This window comes from Triturus cristatus, chromosome 5_1, assembly GCF_964204655.1.
Source record: "Triturus cristatus chromosome 5_1, aTriCri1.1, whole genome shotgun sequence".
Taxonomy (NCBI): Eukaryota; Metazoa; Chordata; class Amphibia; order Caudata; family Salamandridae; genus Triturus; species Triturus cristatus.
In genome coordinates this window covers 67,306,532-67,316,025 of record NC_140587.1, presented here as the reverse complement: position 1 = coordinate 67,316,025, position 9,494 = coordinate 67,306,532, and the positions used below count along the sequence as shown (strand labels likewise).

At 41.5% G+C, this 9,494-nt stretch overlaps 1 long non-coding RNA gene across 1 annotated transcript in view; it reads right to left on the bottom strand.

The window, feature by feature from the left end:
• Positions 1-372: 372 nt before the first annotated feature.
• Positions 373-9,494, bottom strand: part of LOC146830195 (uncharacterized) — a 64,138-nt gene continuing 55,016 nt past the window's right edge. Inside the window, exon 3 of the long non-coding RNA XR_014961132.1 lies at positions 373-1,177. This is a non-coding gene — a long non-coding RNA (uncharacterized LOC146830195). The remainder of the gene's footprint in view (positions 1,178-9,494) is intronic.

Sequence of the window (9,494 nt, the reverse complement as noted above, 5' to 3'; positions counted from 1 at the left end):
AAGGCAAATTTACATATCCTCCCTATGTCACAGACTCGTCATCACACTAATCATTCATTCATTCATTGGTGGGGCCCTTAACACCAACACTCATACGTCTCACTCGAATCTGTGCACTGGGGAAAAAGCTCTGGACATGTGGGGGTACCTTGTTACCTATCGGGAGTAATTCCTTTACAGTATATACATTATATACATCTGCACCTATAGAATCCTAACTTTGACATCAAGGCACTCCACCACTTGGTTGATAGACCAATTAGTTGGACTGGTTGGTGGTGAATTAGAACCAGCTAAAACACAATTAAAGTCTCAGAAACATTTAATTAATCATCAGTACCTAATTAAAGAACCACAAACTTAATTCTTATTAATCAAAATGTTGTTTATCTAATTTAGTTCGCTCTGCATTAGTATTTAAGGTCTACAGTTTATTACATAATTTGTTTTATTTCAAGGAGACCTAAATCTTTAGAACATCCGCATAAGTTTGCAAGGCAGTATATTTACCAAATCTCGTAAATTGGAGACCCTCCGATCACACAGAGGATTATTCAAGTCACTGCGACAATCTCCAGGATAAACTGTTCAGCCCATGGCAATAATCAAAACCCTTCAGATAGAATCGCTCTCTCGTTTCCAAAGAAACCCAGGTAAACCACGGAAATCTCCGTCAGTTCAACACAGACCCTACGCCAAAACGATCATCCCAACGAACCAAAACCCCTCTGACAGATCACTGTCTTTTATACCCTTTTCCTTCTTAACTTTAGGTCAATGTGCAACAATTTAGGGGTAGAAAGTGTTCTGAGTGGCTAATCCAATTCAATTTGTAAGGTCTTCGAGTGTTCTCATGTTCACCTGTTTTCCCATGAGACCTGGCATGGCAGCGCTCAATTGTATATCTTTTTGGTAATTCACAGGCAAAAGTTCCGAAGTAACAACAAGCAAGCCTCCTCGTACAGGTCCGTCATTGTCCCCTTGATCGTTCACACCATTCATTGTTTGGCAGTCCTCCATGTTCAATCCTTGACAAGGAACACTCTGGTTCGTGGCCGAGGTCACTTGGAGATCTCCAGAGCCATCCAATTCTGCGCAGTAGACATCGCGCTCACATGACGGTGGCACCCTTGGAGCTCCATTTTAAGTACTGCGGCCTAGTAGGCCCAAATGCCAACTTAAGTAAAAACAAACATAACAGCAATTAAAATATAGAAATTAAGATTCTAATGTTTAAACCCACACTAATCCCAATGTATATCAGTATTTCCTAGCTTATAACAACATTTAAAGCAATAATACTCACCATTCTGCATTGTTGAAAGCACAAACCATCACAAAAGTGAAATGAATCATGCAATTCTTTATTTTGCCACATTCTAAAGTTAGTTTGCGTACCACAGTTAATTATTTTAATTGTTTTGCCATGCAATTAGCATTATAGTCCCATGTGTATCTCATGTTTATCAAGGTGCAAAAGTTGATTAGTCGTTCCATTCCACACTAGTTACTACAAGTTAATACTTAATATGGTTAAGTAACTAATTTCATGCAAAATAGAGGAGGTATACAAGATTTTGTTTTACCTCCTCCATCATTTGCACGGCTTACTGTTTTAAAATGAAAGCAAGCTCCCAAATATTTTCTTCCCAAGTCACTCTCAACTTTGTCTACTGCCAGTATTATGCAATATACAATGCCCAATTGTACAATGTACTGCACCTTACTGATGTTCAAATAGGATTGAACATAAGTACCAATACATTGCAGACTAAAATGTTTTTTGAATCTGCAGAATTCCACATTCATGCACTGTTAGTTTAACCTTTGTTTACTGTAGTAGCTTTTCTATTCCTGTTTTCCTTTGCATTCTGGTATTTGTAGCCCTGAATATATAATTAATGTCTATGTACTAGAAAAAGGATTCAATGTAAAAAACAAATGGATAGGTTACTTGTATTCCACAAGTTGACTCGAGTCCTCCGATTTATTTTTAACACCGGTTTTAAATTCAAATGTAAATGAAACCTTGCAAATACTAGATTCAGACAGGAAGCTGCTACCATATTACTAATTGTCCTGGTCCACCCTTTCTGCTTCAAGGGTTGTCAGGATAAAAGGGGAGAGATGCTTGGATGGTACTGGTACCACTGTCACTTCTCTCATTCATTAAATAAAATGCGTACATGTCACTCACAATTAGCTGTGGTGTTATGGTGGTTTATTTTGTTACAAATACACAACTACTGAGAATTGGCATAAGGCAAAATGATGCCCCGTTGCAGAATGTGATCAAGGACCCAGGTGTGTCCCAGACTGCACAGATATTCATTGGTCTTGGGTTCAATGAGGGACATCTTAATGGTTGGGGCCCCCCTTAAACTGAAGGGGCCTGCTTGGAATTTCTTCTTGCATCCAGGAAAGGGAAGGAGACAGCTGAGGAAGACAGTCAATTTAGCGTATTCCTGTGAACAGTGCTGCATTAAAGAACTCCCTTTCACCTTGCAAGGCTTCAGTGCCAGGCCTGCCACTGGGGACTTCTGGGCATCATCATCGGACAAAGGGTCTTGTGTTTTAATTACATCTTCAGCCAATAAACAGGCATCCCAGTGAGCTGGACAGCGATAGCTGTGGAAGTGGCCAAATGACCACACACATCAACATGTTAGAATAGGAGATCTACCAATGAAGTCACGGAAAAGTATTTTCTCCAATAAACTCACATTGAACTAGAGGTTTTTGTCAAAGTGGATAAAGAAAAACTAAAAGCGCTTTTGCTTAAAAAGGCTAGGATCAACAAAACTGGTAGGGTTTTTCTGTCTTAGTTTGGGAATCGAAAGGCAGACTTCCCTCCCCGCATCCATCACACAGAAACACACATACACTCACCCACCAACATACATATCAGTGGACACAAATGCAGACACAAATATGCACGTCGTGTGGCACATTGCTAAAGGTATGAAGCACTATATCACTACAATACAATATGCAGACTTTGACACCGCCATTAGTTATGAATAGTGCTGGAACCAGGCCATCATTTGTATTTTCTGAAGCTGACATTGCTGTCCCCCCCCCCTCCAAAGTGAGCAGTGGCCTTGCATGTCTCTATCCACTAACTTCTAATGCTGCCCTCTGAAAGATACTGAAAGTTGTCTTCCCATTGAGGTTACTAACACCATACCCCAATCCCTTAAACCCCGTTGTTCGGCACACCTATAAAGACATAAGAGCATGTATTTCTATGCTAAGGTAAGCTGTTGGAATGAGCAAACATTTTTTTCTAAGACTGAGGATGGAGGATTCCTTCTTCAAAGAGAAGAAGTCATGTCTCTTCGGGAACAAACAAAGAGGGACTTGAATGGTTATGGGGTTAGAAACATATTCACTGCAGCACTACAAGAAACCTATCCCACCCACCAATTCTCTCATAGGAATGCAAAATAATGTTGTTTCCTCAGTCATCGACTCACTTCCCAAGACCTGCTTTCCTTTTTTAACAGTGTTGAAGCCACAGTCATGGGATCACAGAAGACAGAACCTCTGTCTCCCTTCTCAGCATCAGGGTTGGACTGTGACAGAAAATAGGCTAAAAAAACACATTAAACCTGGACTTATTTGCGAATCAGATACACAACCCCATATTTATAAATCAGATTCTTTTGAGCTTGCAGAGAAACGCTGTATGGCTGTTTTGCAAGTTATGGAAGACGCATGCGTGTGCGCTTGCTGCAGGCAATGGCTGTAGTAATCAACTGAAAAAAGCAGCCCTCCAGACCAGAAACAGACCACAAACAGCCAAGAAAAGCCAACCCACTGAACTGTCAGGTAACTCCTCCTGCTACTGGTAGATTGCCCCACAGGAGAGACCTGCCCTGCTCAGCCCCCATATACAAGCACCATGCTCTCTGCTTGAGTGTGACTGTTTATTCACGGACTACCTGGTGCTATTTTGAACACAGATATGATTTCATTTTGTGTGTCAAACTGTGAAACAGAATGGAAACCTGACCTGATCTTCAACTTGATCGATGGCCAGTGTGTCTTGCGCTGCTGCAGTCCCCAGAGGAGCTGCAGGCTGAAGAGAAATGTTCCTGCTTTGCTTGGGAGGGTGGTGGATATGGCCCGGGGAAAACCTGCTTCCTCCCGCCCACTGTGCAGAATTATTACAATGTTGCTGCTTTCCCTATCCAAAAGCCTCTGACCGTGGCGCTAGCAGCGCTTTCCCTTCAGGCATTATCTCTCTTCTAAATCCTCAGCAGAAGTGAAAGCATTCTCTGACATACTTGCAGTTGCATTTAGGGGGGCCCGACCCCCTCAAGCCCCCTGTGGCTATGGCCCTGATTAGAGAGGGGGTGAGGCAACCCAGACCAACGTACTGGCTATTTATCCACAGCAGGGCTGTTTGGAAAAGATAATGAGGAAAGAGCTGTGTTTATTAGTTTCATATCTTGGAACATTGCAGGCATCCGAGCCAAAGGTTCTGACCCAGAATGAGGGGGCATTTATAGACGAACCACCACAGGAGACCTGGGCAAGTTGACCCTGTTTTTAGGAGTGGGTTCTGTAATCATTCTGTTAACGCAGTTCCCTCTACATCTGGAAGAGCCTCAGGGGGCCTGCTTATATGGCAATGGTTGTATATATTTCAAAGAATTAAGTTGATCCTGTGTAATAGCAAGGATCTCTTAGGGGTGAAATTAACAGTAAAAGCTTCACGGGAAGAAGGCAAGTATTTATAGGATATATGTATATTAGGTCAGTGACCCGTAAAAGGCGGACCACATATTGGCATGAAACTAGGCCATATGGCGGTTTATGCTGTTGGTGGTAATTGTTTCCCCTGAGGTCCCCCATCATGGCCATCATATAGATTACAAGTTACTATAATATTTTTATGTATTTATTCTTCCTCTTTTTGCGATTGCTTTCGTTATGCTTTTTATCAATATGATGTATTTACTGTAATTGCACTTTAATTGTCTCTGGACTGAAATAAGGTATTAATACTACATCATTGATGACATCACTGATGACATTACTGATGACATCACCCAAGCTTCTTTTACATACATTGTCTATATACTAGAATGGCATTGGAGGCCTGCAAGTAAATACAACATAGCTCAGAATAATATGAAACAGTATTAATGCCATGAAAGTTAGGTGTAGCAAGCATGTGTTATGTTCAGCATTGACCCTATAACATACACTTATTGGGTAGCCTAGTTCACATTAACAATCAACCAGAGATATATGGGAAAACATTATTTAACACAGCGTTCTATCTGTATATAACTATTCAGAGTAAGCCATGCTCCTCAAGATACTCAACGTCTGTTTCAGAATTGATGCCCTACTATGGACAACCTTTATCTGCATCCAACCCCTCCCAATCACCGAACCTCAAGTGAGAAATGAAGCTGATATGAGTAGAAAACTGGGTAATGTAAACAGTGTTTAAAATATGGAGAGAGTGTTTATCGCGTGGGGGTGCTGGATGTTGGAATAGTATAATATACTATTCCAACTCCAGTCTGTGTGGACACTAGGGAAGGTGTTGGATTTTAAATCCAACCCCCCCATCCCCGCAAGTCGTTCTTCCAAGTCACATACCATTACTTGCGGAGTAATGGTATGTGGAATCACAACGCGGTCGTTGTAACGACAGGGTTGTGATTCCAAGCGAGGAAAAAGTTTCGGGATAAACGTTGTTTACCGTCCGGGTGCATATACCTGCAAAGCACCAACTCTAATTTTGTTAGTTCGGTATACTGATTTCCCTAAATTTGTGTGAGGCCTAAGATATGCGAAGAATCTGGCATCGCCGCCATCATCTTGTACGGAGCAATCTTTGTTCACAGTATGGTTGCATATGAAGTGCTAGTGGAGATGAAGATGAAGTGCCAATCTGGAGATGAAGTACCATTTCTGTAAAGACAGATGTACTAGGCAAAGCCATTGTGTACTGGGGTTGATTTAGGGAGATGCGTCTCTGTAAAGACAGCTTGACCGGCTGAAATCTTTGCATAGTACGGTTTGGGAAAGGAGTGGTGTCACCACAGATACCTCTGCACTGGCTAAACACTTTGGTGCATATTTATGATGCCGTTTGGGTCATGTTTGCACCAGGCAACGTGGTACATGCGCGACGTAAACCCAAAATGTGATTTATGAAGCCACGCAAGGCCACTTTGCGTGGCCCTGAGTGGGTCCATAAAGCTTGAGTAAACCAGCACAACGCTAATTGCTGTATTGCCTTAATCTGCCCTGGGAAGGCACTTCATGGGCATTGTGTGTGTGTTCGCACACAACTCTCATGAAATTTGATGCATTCCCATGTTGACCAGAACTGGTAAACTTGGGAACGCGCCAAAAAGCCACGTCTTCCCAGGGGAGGTGTAACAAGGGGAAATATCTTTATTTCTCCTTGTTACTTCCTCTTTCTACGTTTGCAGCATGGTGCAGCACCCAGAGAATGAGTAAAATGCCGCAGGGGATTGTGTTTGTGAAGGAAGATGTCCCTTCCTGCACAGAAACAATCCTGCCCTCAACACAGGCGCTCTTGCACCAACGTACAAGGGTACCTGCATTGGCTTTGGGCAGCACCTTGCTGGCTGAAATACAGCACATTCCTGCCCTTTCCTTGTCATGCAATGTAGCACAGCAAGGTGGTTTGCTTCACTGGGCTGCGTGACAATCTCATAAAGATGGCCCTTTGTGTAGTATGCTTTGACAAGGCAATGACTTCTCCCCATTCACTGCTGTGCAAGAAATCGGTTTAGTTTTCATTGGTATTGCCAATTGTTTTCCCACCCCCTGTGATTTCAGTTTAGTATGAAGTTCCAAGAGTAGAAGGTACCATAAAACAAATACTTTATAAGGATTTTTAAAGTTTTTTTCTTCAGCAACCCTCATGCTGTTCATTTTCATGATCCTGAGGTATCTTGTGAGACACTCGTTGGATTCGACTTTTTGCTTTTAACAAAATTGAACTTTATTTAAATAGTGCTTTGTACATAAATGTAGAGGCTTTCTAGCGGACACATTGTAATGGTATTTCCTACAAATGTTTTCATTATAAATGAAACAGATTTTACGTTTTGCCATGCTGCGTATGCCACGAGTGTTTTGCGAGGGGCACGCGACAGCCAATATTACATTTTGATTGGGGAAATACCTGTCAACTATTATTTGCAGGAAGATCTTTTTCCCATTACTAACTTCTAGCTCATTCCAGAAAAAGGTTTTTTCTGTGGCCTTGTTTCAATTCGTATTTTTGTGTGCATTTTCTCTGTAGAAAATGTCATCAGGAGGAGCAAGAGAGAAGATGGCAGAGAAAAAGAACAGGAAAAACAACCAGTTCAGAAAGCCTGTCACCTGGAAAGAAGGAGGTGCAACTCCTGCCAAAAACATTCTCCAGCGGTACAGAAAACGAACATTCCCATGACACCACTGGGATGTGGAGCCCACCTCAATGCTACACATCCCAGACACCTGTCTAGAGCTGAACTCCAAAGAGATGTTCAACAGCCATCAACACTGGTGAAGTCACTTCCTCCTGCACCAGGGCAACAACCATCAGCTCAAGTGCTTTACTAGAGATCTGATATCACTCCTAAACACTACAATATGGCTCTTTATTGTCAGTAGTGCTCAGTCATAGTTTTTTCTGAAGGAATAACCACTCAGATTTGCAACAGATCAACAACATATGTCTTTTCCTCTTTCATCTAGTCTCCAAGTTTCTCTCTCCTACTTGGTTGCCACATTAACCCATGAAAAATCGAAGAAAATACAAAAATATTTATAGGGAACATTAAAGAATGGTTATTTTCCTGGTTAAACAAAAAGGATATTTATATATATATACAGAATGGAAAAAACACAGTGCCGGGACAATCAAAAGATTCAAAGCAAGGAAATACAATGAAAAAATTGTTAATCGATGTTGGATCAGAGCCAATGAAAGCCTGAGAAATGAGTGTCTGAAACCTAAAGATTAAAAAGAACAACAGGAGCATAACCCGTAAACCTCGTTGAGATAGGGTAATAATGTAAGAAAAAACAACAACTCTCAACTGGTATCATTCGACCAAGACAAATGATTTGCATGTAAAAAACATTACAAAGGAGATAAGGAAGACTCAAGAAGAGAATGATTTAAGAAAAATACTGTATTTGATTAGGAAAAAATTGCTTACATAAAAACATGTATAAATTTGAAAGGTCCAAAAAATGAAGCAGTAATAGCAGCACTGTACATACAATTAATATATCATAAAGACAACCCGGACTTGTACTTGGTGCTTAAAGTGTATGTGACACGAAGACGGCGACGCAAGTGACAAGGTGAGATCAGCAAGGGACGGCGCAACGTGAAGTGAAAGTGAATAGTGGAATGATATTTACAAGGTTCTGAATTCAATTTTCGACATTAGAGAATTATTTTTACATCAATTTGAGGAACCATAAAGCCATCAGTTAAGCTGAAAAGGTCGACGGCGTTTCGATCCTGATTAAATTGGGATCATCGTCAGGACAGGGTTGAATTATTCATCACAGTGCTAAATGGATGAAGGTTCAAGGTTAAGGGACGGTGGAGAGAAAGGGTCCAGAGTAATTCTGGGGCTGGGTGACAAAGGGCGGGGCGCTGGATCCAGAGCAATGAAAGTCAGCAGGTCTGGGTCGGCGAGAATGAACTCGTGGCCGTAAGGCGAATTGGCTGATCGGGTGTCAACAATTACTTAATTGGTATTCGTTTCAGACACAACGACTAGGGGCTTGAAACAGAAAGTGGTTGGTCACGAGGAATCCATGATCATAATCGACTGGAGCGGAAAGGATAAGAGTAAGGGGGAGGGGCGGCCAGGACAACCTAATGAATGCGGTGTCCGGAAGGAAATTTCAGGGGATAGGGGTGGTCAGGACTGCCTAATGAATATGACGTCCAGGGGGTGTCTCAGTTACCAGGACTCCAGCAAGGGTGATTACTTCGTTTTTTACATGCAAATCATTTGTCTTGGTCGAATGATACCAGTTGAGAGTTGTTGTTTTTTCTTGAAACCTAAAGAGACAGAACAACAATCAGAAATGGAACCAATCAGGTTAATCATGGATTTCTCTTTGGAATCAAAGGAAGTATCAAACATCATAAAAAAGAACTGGAAAATCTTACAGTTGGATGGCACAATTGGCGAAAGAATGGGACCAAAACCAACAATAACATATCGAAGAGCAACTAATTTGAAAGATCGGCTGGCACACAGTCATCTAAAAACAAAACAACCTAAGGAAACTTGGCTTAAAACCAAAGGATTTATCAAATGCCACAACTGTAAGGTGTGTCAAATTGCGCAACCAACCATGGAAACTACAATGGCTAATGAGAAAGTATGGCAAATAAGGGATCTGATATCTTGCAAAAGCCAATATACCATATACATTATTGAGTGCCCATGTAAATTAAAATACGTGGGCAGCACCATATG